Source organism: Falco naumanni, chromosome 3 (assembly GCF_017639655.2).
Source record: "Falco naumanni isolate bFalNau1 chromosome 3, bFalNau1.pat, whole genome shotgun sequence".
NCBI lineage: Eukaryota > Metazoa > Chordata > Aves > Falconiformes > Falconidae > Falco > Falco naumanni.
This window is the reverse complement of record NC_054056.1, coordinates 6,924,094-6,937,545: the sequence shown is the minus strand read 5'-3', so window position 1 is coordinate 6,937,545 and position 13,452 is coordinate 6,924,094. Positions and strand designations below refer to the sequence as shown.

General features: G+C 51.3%; 1 protein-coding gene across 1 annotated transcript in view; it reads left to right on the top strand.

Annotated features, from left to right (window-relative positions):
• The first annotated feature begins 4,141 nt into the window (after nt 1-4,141).
• The window catches only part of WASF2 (WASP family member 2), a 33,202-nt gene continuing 23,891 nt past the window's right edge, over nt 4,142-13,452 (top strand). The window contains exon 1 of the mRNA XM_040586834.1: nt 4,142-4,245. The gene's annotated coding sequence lies outside the window, so the exon portion shown is untranslated. The remainder of the gene's footprint in view (nt 4,246-13,452) is intronic.

Below are 13,452 nucleotides of genomic sequence, written 5' to 3'. Positions count from 1 at the left end.
CGCTGGCTCGGGGACCCGGCGGGCAGCGGGTGCCCTGGGCACCCCACACACCCTGGGCACCTCGTGCGCCCCGTGCACCCCAGGCACCCTGTGCCTCCCATTCAACCCGTGTGCCCTGCTGCATCCTGTGCACCCCAGGCACCCTGCGCATCCCACTCACCCTGCGTACTCCATGTGTCCTGTGCATCCCAGGCACCCTGTGCCTCCCATCCAACCCGTGTGCCCTGCTGCATCCTGTGCTCCGCAGGCACCCTGCGCATCCCATCTACCCCACACGCCCTGCTACATCCTGTGCATCCCACACACCCTGAGTACTCCGTGTGTCCTGTGCATCCCAGGCACCCTGTGCCTCCCATTCAGCCCATATGCCCTGCTGCATCCTGTGCACCCCAGGATCCCACACACTCTGCGTACTCCATGTGTCCTGTGCACCCCAGGCACCCTGTGCATCCCATCCAACCCTTGCGCCCTGCTGCATCCTGTGCACCCCAGGCACTCTGTGCATCCCACTCACCCTGCGTACTCCATGTGTCCTGTGCATCCCAGGCACCCTGTGCCTCCCATCCATCCCACACGCCCTGCTGCATCCTGGGTACCCCATGCATCACATGCACGCCAGGCACCCTGTGCCTCCCATGCAACCCGTGCGCCCTGCTGCATCCTGTGCATCCCAGGCACCCTGCGCATCCCACACCCTGTGCACTCCATGTGTCCTGTGCACCCCAGGCACCCTGTGCCTCCCATGCAACCCGTGCGCCCTGCTGCATCCTGTGCATCCCAGGCACCCTGTGCATCCCACACACCCTGCGTTCTCAATGTGTCCTGTACACCCCAGGCACCCTGTGTACCCTGTCCACCCCACATGCCCCATTGCATCCCATGTGACCCATGGACCCCAGGGCACCCTGGGTATCCCACATGTCCCATGCATCCCACACACCCTGTTCATCCCACGTGCCCCATTGCATCCTGTGTGCACCATGCATCCCTGGCACCCTGGGCATCCCACAAGTCCCACACATCCCTGAGGCACATCCAGGTGCCCCATGTACCCTGTGCATCCCAGCACCCCATGCACCCAGGCACCCCAGCTCACAGCTGTGGTGCAGATTGATGCCAGGTTGTTATGGTCCATGGGAATCAGGGGTGCAGAAGCCCAGAGCACACCAATGGGCGCATGTTTCCAGGGCATCCTTGCAGCTCCACTGCTGACAGCCCAGGCTCCTTCCCTGGAGGATGCAGCCAAAGCTGCTTTGCCCTCGCACTGACCCTTGTGCCACGCTGCCACATGCTCACACCCTCAGCCATTTTGTGAGATGCAGGGGAGCAGGATGGAGGAGCTGGGACAGGGACAGTTGGCAGGGGAAGGGGCACCCAAGGCTCCTTGGCAGAGGGTGGGTGACTCCAGAGAGCTGCTTGGCTGCCATCCCCAGGCGAGGCCATGGCCTTGTGCAAGGCTGGGGTGGCACCTAGGCTCTGGTAAGTTGCCATCTCCTCCCTCCCATGGAAGATGTCCCCCTCCCCACGCCGAGATCACAAAGTGAAAGGATGATACTGGCCCTGCTGGATCCCACCTCATTTTTGGCAGAAACAAAGCCCAGGCTGAGGGAAGCGGGGCTGCGATGAAGTCAGAGGGGGCAGCAATTTGTGCCAGGGTCTGTCTGGGGTTATCAGGGGCTTGGATGTGGCTGGAGCCCACCTAGGAGGGAGGTGTGAGGCAGAAGCTGCCCCACTGCCCTTCCCTATACCCCAGAGCATCATTTACCTGCAGCAAAATGCAGGGAGGCACCTGGCAGGCGCAAGCATCCCTCTTGCAGAGAAACAAGTGTCAGGGGGTACCGCGGGGGCGGGGGGTGGTGTTGGATCCTGCAATTTAGCAGGTATTATTCGGCAGCTATAAACAGAGCCTCTCACACAGCCGGGGAGAGATAAAGGTTGCAGTGCAGATACAGATTAGGTGGTTCCCTTGAGGCTGTGACACCTTGAGATAGAAGCAGATCTTCTTCAAGGGAACGGCTCGCTGGCAGCCTGGAAAACCTGGAGCTGAGCAACCTCCAGCAGCACCTTGGCCCTTGCCTTGCACCCATGGGGGGGTGGGGGGGTGTGTTGGGGCAGCAGGGGGAGCCAAGGGGTGCTGGGGGCACTGGCAGGTGCTGAGCATTGTGCCCAAGGTGGCTGTGCGTGTGGGGAAGCGATGCAAAATGAGCAGAAAATGGCTGTTTGCAACACGCGCACGTGCCCGTCTTGTCCAGGAGCCAAAGGAGACGGCGGCCACAGTGGAGAGACCCCAGCAGCGGGCAAAGGCTGTGCCACAGGGCAGAGGCAGCAGGAGCTGTGGACAGAAGGGACCAGCACGGCACACACCGGAGTGACTCCCTGGCAGCTCCAGTCAGGGCTGCTGGCGATGCCCACTGGCGATGCCCGTGGCTGTGGTGCCCTCCACGGCTACCGTGTGGCTCCTGGCAGTGCCAACATGGATTTGTTTGCTTCCCGGTGGGAGTGACGGGAGCACCAGTGATTTACTCCCTGGGGTTCGGTTTAAAGCACGAGCACCGAAAAGATAGATGTCTGCACCCCGTGCCCTTCTTCCTGCCCCCGCCTGCTCCCCTTCCCTCTTCTGCAGGCACAGACGAACCCAGCACTCGGCATCGGCAGTCAGGTAGGGAGGAAAGTTTTAACAGCCAGGTGCGCAGGCAGAGATGTGGCATGCCGCGTGTTGGTAATTTTTGATGAAGTCTTCGCTCCCGCTGTCGTTGAGGGGGCCGTTAGCATCGCCCTGGCTCTGCTGAGGAGTGGGTTGAGCTGCAGGATGCTGCCGAGGTCAGCCGAGCTCGAGGCCGGGCAGGGAATGGGATTTTCTGAGGCCCCATGTGCTTGGCCATGCCACCCATGGTGTGACACCCACCTGCCGCAGTCACAAGGTGATGTCCTTGTGGGACCAAGGCACACTGCAGTGTCCGCTCAGTGGGACCCGTCCCCGTGTGTCGTGTCCCCCCATACACACGCTGCCAGCCCCGTTCGTTAAGCCAGGCTTGTTTAACCCGTGACTTGACTCCCTGCCCTGTCAGGCCATGGGGAGGAACCCAGGTAGGAGCCAAAATCAGTGTCACCCAGCTGCTTCCAGCGGCCATCGTCCCTGCATGGCCAGCGAGAAGGGCAGCTGGCTGTCCCCATGGAGCGACCCCCACCCTTGGTAGAGCTGGAGGTGGATGAGGTGCTGGGGACCCCCACCCTTGGCCTGGGGGTTGGAGGTGGATGGGAGCTTGGGGACCTCCATCCTTGCTCTGGGGGCTGGAGGTGGACGAGGGGCTGGGGACCCCTACCCTTGGCCTGGGGGCTGGAGGTGGATGAGGGGCTGGGGACCCCCACCCTTGGCCTGGGGGCTGGAGGTGGATGGGAGCTTGGGGACCTCCATCCTTGCTCTGGGGGCTGGAGGTGGATGAGGGGCTGGGGACCCCCACCCTCATTGGGGGCTGGAGGCGGGTGGGGGCCCTCCAGGTTTGCAGCCGGACAGGCAGCTGCCAGGCCCCGGTCCCGCTCGGCCCAGCACTCGCACTGTTACTGCAACCCCCGAGCCCCACTGCCACCTCCCACCTCTTCCCCAAAGCCCCCCAGCCGTGTCCCCTCACCCCACCCCTGCCCCACGGCCGCGCCCCCCGCCCCGCCCTGGAGTGACACCCCCACTCCCCCAGGTGGAACTTTCCTCGCAGGGCGTGAGACCATAGAGGTGAAAGGAAACACCAAAGGCGAGCTCGCCGAGGGGGGAAGCAGGGGAGACACAGACGCCTTTCCTCTAAAACAACCTGGCAGAATATCGAGCTCTGGCCGTCAAAGACTCAGACAGATATTTTTAAAACGTTTTGGCTGTGCTCGGTGTCGTGTTTCTCCCCACTTCCTCTGGAATCAGTTCCAAAACTGTCCCGGGTTCCCCCCGTCTATCTCCCCTAATAATACGTTCCTCCCTGTTTACTCTCTTTGCGCGGCCGGCTTGGGTGGGGTTCTTCTCCTGCGCCAGTTTCGTACGCAAGTGGCGTAGGGCGGGTTTGATAGACAGCTAGGGATAACCAATAGCGAGGCAAAGTCTCTGACTAGCTAGCCAATGGCGGAGCGGACCGGCGGCCGGGAGGAGGCGGGGCGAGACTCAATCAGGGCAGGGAGGGGGAGCTGTGGAATGGCGGACGGCCGGGCTGGCCCGCCCTGGTGGTAACGAGCTGAGGGGGACGGAGGGGACAGCCGCGGAGAGAGGTGAGTGCGCGAGGGGCGAGCGGATGCTCCCCGGGCCTCCCAGGCCGCCTCTTCCCGGGGAAGAGAGGGGGAGGCGCTGGGGTGGGCCGCTAGGCCCTTGCCAGATAGTGAGCTATGGGGCTGAGCCTGTCACTGTTTCCTGCCACATAGTGAGTGCCCGCCTGGTGCGGGCCCCGGTGCCCCGGGCCGGGAGGCTTGGGGCGGGCCTGGGTCCGGCCTGGGGACGGGGACAAGGAAATGGCTTCGTCCCCGGGCTGACACTTGCCCAGCCCCTCCCGGGGGCCAGGGCTCAGTGCAGGGTGTGTGCCTGGGCCGGGCTGGCCGGAGGGGCTGGGGCAAGGGGGAGGGCTGGCCTGCCCCGGGGGTGGGCAGAGGCCCGGGCCGGGGTAAGGAAATGCTGGGCTCCCGGGCTTTCCCGAGGCCTCGCCGGTGTCCGCTGTCCTGGGGCCGTTACGGAGGGCTGAGTCAGCGGGGAATGGCTTGGGGAAGTTGGGGAGAAGGGGGGTGCTGCAGGGTCCCCTCTAAGGGGGCAGCAGTGGTGCTGTGCTGGGGGGTGGGGGTCCCTCCCTTTCCAGGCTGGTTGCAGCCTTTACTGCCTGGGTTTGACATCGGTGCTTGTGAAAGCGTGTGCGTGTCAGCGTACAAAGTCTGGCTGGCTCTGAGCTGGTTCCCTCCTTGGTACAAGTTCTGGTGTTTGTGCTTGTGGAGTGTTGCTGCAAAAGCAGCTTCTCCCTCTGGGCTGTCTTCCTGCCCCACAAGTGGGTGCACCCTTCAGTATGTCTGCGTGCACTTTAGAGGTGGGTGTAAGCCCCTTGACTAGTAACTAGCCACCCGAGCACGTAAAATCGAAAACTACTTGGGGTAAGGTTGTGTGGATGCTGTAGCGTGCTTTGGAAGATGTTCTACCCGTTATTAAATCTCTAGGTGCGCTCTGAAAACAAGCTTTGGAGGGTGTAATGAGATATGGTCAGGTCAAATGCATTGACCTCCAGGTGATCTCAGACCATATTTCTTCCAGAGAAGAAATAAGTTGTTAGGGAATGCATTTAGGTTTGTGTTGGGGTCACTCCTTTGGGATACAAATAACCTGTGTCCTTTGGAGAAAGGTAAGAGATCGCAGCTCTTCCCTGTTAGCTGTTATTTGACCTGAAGGACCTTCCTGTGGTAGGATATTTTTTTTTCTGTCAAAAGTTTCACATTTGGTATTATTGTTTTACTTTCATTAGTAGCAACAACAGAATTGGGCATCTCTACATAGATCAAACCACTGGTGGGACTGCGTGGTGTGTTAATGCCAGGAGTAGGCCTATTCAATAAGATGCTAGAAAATACTGAAAGTCTGTCTTTCAGCGCTGCAGATGCTGGTGGGCATGAAATTATAGTGATAAAAAACTCTTAAGTACAGTACACTGCCTGTAGACAGGGTCATAATTGATTGAGCCCTCTAAACCTCAAGCTTGTGTGTCCTTTCCAAAGATCTGTGAGATGGAAAAACTGAAAGCAAAAGATGTGGGAAGTCAGCTCTGTGTGTGTGTGTGCTTCCCTGTGACAAAGCTGATGCAGAGTGTTACTTTATGGGAAGTACTGAAGTCTGTATGCTTGGTCACACGAAGAAGGGGAATAGTTATATTTTCCACCCATTTTAAACATCTGCAGAATCAGTTGCTACTAAATGCTGCAGGAATTTAAAATGCTGCGTTGCGACACTTTTCATTCCGATTTGCCCCTTACTGACCTTGAGTGGGTTTTTGTCATAGAAACCGATACAGAGTATAATCCAAAACTTGGTTAAAAACAAACCAAAGCTAACATCTACCCACTGAAAACACAGCATGTTGATAAGAGTGGCTTTGAAAATCCACTTGCATTCACAGCCAAGGACAAGCTTTATCCAGGAAGTGGGGTGGAGCAGCCCAGGCATTCCAGTTCTGTGCATTTTTGGTTTTTTTGTTGGTTGGTTTTTTTTTTTTTTTTGGAAGGATTGGCCTTGAAAACATGAAGTTTGACAGAGAGAGCTTGACCCAAGCTTTAAACCCCCACCTGAGGCTGATCTTTGGTCGAGCTGCAGTTGTCAGTATGGTTCCTGGGTGGGTTGTTGACAGTAGGGATCAAACCCAGGACTTCCATCTTCCAAAGCATCAGTTTCTGCTTGGTTAAAAGCCTTGCTCTCTTTGGGGTGAGGAGCAGGTTTACCAGCTCCCTGTGCAGCCCAGCTGAGACAAGGTGAAGCCTTGCTGTACTTTATAAGTATGGGTTGTAAGAGGATAAACTTCCAGGGGTGAACTGAATATAAACTTTTCCCTAAACTGCATATTTTTACTGCTTTTAAAAAGAAATGTGATGTCTTTTATCTGTCTGGTAATAAGTTCAAAAAGTAAATGCCCCAAATTCCATTTTATTTATTTAAAAAAAAAACCCAACCCTAACCTTCTGATGGCTCATGCCGGTCGGGCTCCTTCCCCTTCACAGCTGTGAAGATAAAACCTTTCCAAGCGGTCTGCTGCTGATCAGGTTTTTCCAAGCCGCTGCATGATGCTGTTAGCAAGACCCCTGCTCCATTTCACTGTTCCCGCACCCCTGTCCCCAGCCCTGCAAAAAATCAGCAGCGCAGCAGAGCAATGCCGCTGCCTGATCTCAGCCTGCGGGCTCACGCCCTGTTTCTTACTTTAGTTTCTGTCGGGTCTACAGTCCTAACAAATCTTTCAAGCGCTGGTTTTAACAAAACTATGCTGGGGGTGGGCAGGAGGGTGCAGGTTGACGCTGCAGGAAATCAAGAAGGAAATAACATGTGTTTCTGGCTACTTTATTTTGTAGAAGTCCTGTTTGAAATGTGCTCTGAAGCGAGTGGCTTACTGAAGAAGGGTAGAGGCTGGAACTGCAGCCCTTGTGTCTTCAGAGATATCACTGCTGGAGTCTGAAGTAATAAGTTAATAGTAAAGTTCTTTTAAGCAGAGTATAAAACTGGTTTCCCTATGAATAATGTGACACACCGAACAGAAATGGTGTATTTTTAAGTTACAGCTCAGAAGATATTTGTGAGCAGTGATTCATTAAAAAGAATACAACCTTTATGATAACTACCAACCCAGTTTCTCAGCATGCTTTGAATGTATCTCATTCTTCAGGGCTGGTCTAGGAAAAGTTGATTTCATTCACAAAGGTTAGATAATCGTCTGGTGTGGGTGGAGGGGTTAAAATTTCAGTGATTGCCTCATATGCATATAGTTACAGCAGTAAATCCATCTCCTGGGTTTTTTTATTTTTTGTGGTGAATAGAGAAGGTTCTTAGGATTAGTATTTCCACAAAATCAGGTTAGTTTTCTTTGACTGACTGTAATAAGGAAGATTTCAACAAGTGTAAGACTCTGCTTTAATCCTTCCAGATAAAACTATCTTTTGGGCTTTCTGGACTCAAATATTTAATAACTTTAAATGTAAGGTTTCTGTTTGGCCTCTGCTAGGTTTGATGACGGTACTTAGCCCTCCCTGGGTCATCCAGGTGAGCAGTATATGTTGCAGCATGTGCTGCACAGGTCAGTCACAAACCAGGAATAGGACTGAATAGCAATTGTGTTTGCATGTGTGATGTATAAAATTCCCGCTGTCCCCATACGGAAAGGGATGCCAGCACCTGGCAAAACCACGCACTGCCAAAAGCTCCTTCCGAGGGTTAAAATAGCCAGAATAGGCCCCTGTCTGATGGCTTAGTGCTGTGCTTGCTCCTTTTTGTAGTTTCTCAAGTAATGCTGTGCAAAAAGCACAGGAGGCAAGCCAAAAGTGACAACTTTCACTGTGCAGAAGCCTAGGAAAGCAAAATGCAACTATTTTCCCAGGCTGTCTTATGGTGCGTTACTGTTTTCAGCAGCACTCTTGCTTCTAATGGGATCTGTAGTAAGAAATTGTGTATTTAGTCTCACTGTGCAAGGATAAATATTTGTGAGATCAGGCCCTTAGTTACCGTAGATTAACATTTATTTAAATATTTTAGGTATTTATAAACACTGGATTTAAAAAAAGGCGTGTGGAAGTGGCTTCTGGGTAATAAGCAAATGACTGCTCAGAACAGAACCACCCTGGTGGCATTTACTTCCTTTGTATTTTTGCAACTCTGTGTAATAAAAAGACGGTGTGTTTTCTTTTTGAGGAGGGGAGGTTACCGGTGCTGCTGATCAGGCTTCCCTGCAAAGGGCGTGCTTGCTAAGAGGAGCTTCTACAGAAGTTTATCAGACTCAGGCCTGATTCTGATTTATATAAGACTTGTTTTTCCATCTGAAGGTCTGCAGGATTTTTTCTTTCCCTGCCTGGGAGGCAGTAGGGGGGAGGTCCCCTCCCAGAAGAACTGAAACGTGAACTTCCACGTTATTTTGTTGAGCAAGCAGCACAGCGGCAGTGCAAGGCATTAATCACATTCTCCATCCTGAGCTCGCCTTTGCTGCAGTAATGGGCCTGGGAAATAGTTCCTGTAGATCCTACCCTAATTCTTGAAATAGCAGTAAAGCTTTCTGGTATTATATTGCTACTGGAGAAGTGGTGGAGCGTAGGCATATCTCAAGTATGCATCTGCCAGGGGCTTTGAGGAAGAAAAAGGACCAAGAATCTCAATTCTGTCTCCCACAAATGGGGTTGCTGGTGACCTGCTCTGTTCCTTCTGTGCCTTCTGTGTCATCTCCTCTTCCAGAGCAGTATCCCAGCCCTGTTTTGGGGAGAGGTCGTGGTTTAAAGGATGCTGTGGTGCCAAGAGAGGAAGAAGGGAGATGCCTGTGAAGCAGCAGCATTTAGCATTTGTTCTTGAGGGCTTAAAATTCTGCATGGGAGGCTGTTGCTGTGCTGCCGCTTCAGAGGAGCTGCTCTGAGATCACTGGTGACCTGTTGACTTGGAGGTATTGATTCTCCTGTTGGAAGTGGGGCACAGTCGAGAATGGCATGGACAACATGCAAAGAGTTGTCCGCTAAAAATAATTTATTCTTACTGCTGCTGTCAATCAAACCTAAACCATGACTTTATTATTTTGGTTGCTGCTGAAAGTGCTCAATAAGCATCGAGGGCTTCTCTTATGTTGTCTGATGATGCAGCCTGATAACCTTCTTCTCAGAAGGTGCGTGTTTAATGAGAGTGGCAATGCATTTATTTGAACAACTCCTTTATGAAGTGAAGGCACACATAGCTTTGAGATTGAAGTCTCCTAATTGTAAAGTGGAGGGCATAAAAGGAAGCGTCTTTTCACCTAGCATATGATAAATGCGGGAGTTACTGCCCTGGGATTTCATGGGTGCCGACTGTTTAGATGAGTTCAGAAGCTGATGAGACCAGTTGATGGAAGTGAAATCCATGAAGGACAACGAAAGGTCGTGTTTGTTTCCGTGTGGTCTTAAGGTATGGTGGGATGCTGTGGTGTGAAAAAGGACAGCAGAGAGAACTGTTGCCCTGTGCTTGCCTTCTTCTCATGGTCTTTTTCTTTACACATCTGATACCTGGCCACCAATGGGCAGAGGATGTTGATTTATCTGGAGGCTGGATGACCTGGCATGGCTATTCTGAAGTCCTGTGGCTTAGGGTTTCTTGTCTTGCTTGTTCGCTGATGTTTCCGATGATGTTGCAGAGCAACCTGCCTCTTCTGAGCCTCCATTTCTCCCTGCTCATAAAACTGGGCTAATGACTCTGACCTTTTGTTTGTAAAGCAGAAGGAAGAGGATCAACAAAATACTGGGAGCTTATTTACTATCATTACTGAAATGATGAGCAATGCCACTTTGCGGCACTTCAAAGAGGCTTCGCTTATAAGATGCTGGAAATCCCTAGAGAGAGAAAATGTTTCAGATGGAAAAGGAGGAGGGGGGGGCTATTCCTCCCGTTCTCATCTCGGAAGTGTACTCTCCAGCAAGGCATGGAGGTGGTGTCTCCAGCCATCTCCCCTCCCAGCCGGGCTATTTAAAATAGCTGCTGACAGTCTTTGCTTTTTTTCCGTAAGAGCCAGACGGACTGGTGTCACTGATCGCGTAGGAGTGAGTTCTGCATAAGTTGTTCACATGCTGTGGAGTTTTGTGAAGTACTTTGTTGACCTATTGTATTACCACTAATAAGATTGAATGTGGTTTTAATTTCTCATTTCCTCTTTCACTGGATGCCCTTTTCCTACTTCTTAGAGTCTTACTTCAAGTCTGTATAGCAAAAGTCTTTTTCTGTTGCTCAAAGAATGAATGATGCTTTGCTTTCAGGCAGCTCCGCACTGGAGGGCTTTAAGTGGCATTCAGAGGAGGCTATCAGCCACAATATCTGATGTATTGGTGTAGCTGCGGTTCATGCATGGAGTGTAAAAAATGGGATTTAATTGGGAGGGAGGGGGAATAGCGGCCCTGGCTGAATGGATGGGTGAAAGTTCCCCGACCACCCCTTAGCCCAGCAAATAGTTTGTTGAGTGCTTGCCAGAGCGGAAGCGAGTTCCCTTTCAGACACCCTGCTTTTGTGCACCGTAAGAAAAAGCACACACTCTTATGGTTTCGGCCTTGCAGCTGCAAAAAAAAAAAAAAAAAAAAAGTGAGAGAGAGAGAGAGAGAACTCTGCACACACCCAGATCCTGTTCTTTCAATACCAACAGCTGCTGAGCTGATCCTTTGCTGGAGGAAGGCATATAGCTATAAACACAGCTTGTGAAAAACCTTTACCTTCTGTCTAGGGCAGCATGAAGTGACTGGCCGCTTCCCTTTTGGAGGCTAAATTAAAAAAGCGTCTAATTAACTTATACAAAATAGCCTTTTTGGTTGCTATTGAGAATTCAATATTGTATCAAGGAGGTTACATCTAGGGTCTGGCTTCACATGAGAGGTTTCCATAAAGCAGCTTATTATAGACCTTGTGGTGAGCTTTGATAGAAAGACTTGCATCCTTAGCATCCCTAATACGGTCTAATCTTTCTTCTCCCAAAAAGATCAGTTCAATGAAGTGATGGTTTCAAACACTCTGAAATAGTTTAGGATGCTCCAGAGCCTGGAGTTTGCACTGCAGATTACATAAGGTGAGATCACTGCTGGGCTCAGAACATGCAAAATGGAAACAACTACAGCTTAAAAAGAATATTTTTCTGACTGTCCCAAGGAGATTACATAGGCATTTGTCACCAAGTCCAAGCTGAAATTTGATGCTGCTCTGTCAGACCAGGGGGGCTGATTGAAACACTAGGGCTTTGCTGAAGTCTGCCTGGAAGGTTGTCCAGTCCCACTGGCTGCATGGATGGAGAAAGTGAGTCCGAGGATTGTCATGCTGTTGAGCAAAACCAGAAGACTGCTACTTGCAGCTTCCTGCAGCTCTGCCTGAAAATTCCAAATGGCAACCTGGGATCATGTGCCGTGCCCGTACGTTGCACGCACAAAAGCCAGATTTGGTGTTGCTGTGGAGTTGCCTTGCTGGGCACCTCTACAGAACCACTGGTAATCCCAGCTCTGGGGCAGATCCCTTTTTCCCTAGCCCTGCTGGGTCTTCCCACCCTCGGGCAGGACAGACCGTAGGCGTGGGGAAGGAGAACTGCCTGGAAAACCCCAGACACGTGGTGGCTTTTGGTACTGGTGGGGTGGAGGGCTGCCTGTTCTGAGTTCATAGTGGTACCCATCTCACTTGACTCCTGAGATCCAGAAAGTATATTAATGGTTTTAATGTGGCATCATATGTATTTTTTTTTAACTCTCCGCAATAGAAAACCCATGTGTTATTTTGACTTTATTAAGACGCTGTTCATAAACCATTTTAATTTAGGTGCTCAAGGCTGTTCTCTTGTTTTTTTGTGATGGAAATCCCAGCAGATATAACACTTCTGGAAAATATCAGGGAGTCAGTGTCTTTTTTTTTTTCCTTCATGTCAAAGGTTAACTTAAAATATTAATGCTGCAAAGATTCATTTAAGATATTAAAACTGTTCAGGCAAGAATACATGTACATATTGTAATTACTTCCTTTTTCTTACAATTAAAGTAATTGGATTATATTTAATGAGCTATTTACATTTAATAATTAAGAAAAGACTTATCTTTCCAGTATTCCCCAAGTGCAGCAGAAGGGTGGGGGCACTCAGAGCTGTGATATAATTATCTAGGCGTGAGTTGAAACTGAAAGAGCAGTTGAGCTGTATAGAAAACACTTGGAACTGGTTTGTTCCTACTCTTTCATTAATCAAAATAGTGTGTGTTAAAGGAGAGGAGGCTGAGCTTAGCTGCAAATGAGACAGAGTTTATCTGCTGAAAAGGAAGGTTAAAATATGTTCAGACTTCAGGAATAAGTCATTTAGGGAAAAAAAAACCACACCCTCTCTTTCCGTATTAATTACTGAGCGCTGCCCTAGAATGAAAATGTGCTGATGTATTGTGAGAGCTGTGCTTTGCACCGAGCGCTTTGTTAGTGCTAACAGGCACAAGCCTTTCCTCTTGCTGGAGGAGGCTGGTGTGAAGGAGAGGAAGAAAACATGCTATCCTCATTAGCAGTAATTCAGCCTGGGAATGAGCGATTCAGCGGTGTTTGCTTTAGCAGCCGTGCACCATTTGCAGAAGTTGGCCCGTGGTTCTGCGCAGGCATCCTGCAGCGACAGCATGAGGCTTGGGTACCTGCAGCACCTCCAAATGAAGCTGGTGGGAATGGTGCCGCTTGTGTTGCCACCTAAATTGCATCTCTTCTAGTCAAGACCTTTTGAAGTGAATTCAGTGCTGTTACAGACTTCAAGGCTTGGAAAATGAGACCTGGTGGTTTTTATCCAGAGCTGCTTTTGCCTGGGTTGGGACAGAAACAAATGGATGACTTTGCCAATGAAAGCTCCTCAGCCTTGACCTTTAGGGACTGGTTTTTGGGGCAGAGTGGCAATCCTGTTCTAGTAGACATCTCTTGCTGGGGTTGCTGTGGCTGCTGACCCTGGTGGTTGTTACTGGTCGGGGGACTTGTTTCCTGGGACAGGTTGAGATGGATTCCTTTGGTCTCGTTGGCTTTGGACAGTGGCTTGGGCTCAGACCAGGTGTTGTCAGACCTCCTGCTGATGGACTGAAACCTGCCCACTGCCCAGGCCCCTCCCCACATACTCCAAAAATGTTTGAGAACCTGTAGTGGGGTTTCTATACCCAAGTACACCGAAGCTACCTGTTGATTGAAGCTTGCAATGCTGCTCTGTGTTGTCACTGACCTTGCATCCTTGCCAAAATTATTCATAGGTTTAACAGAAAGCATTCTGCTCC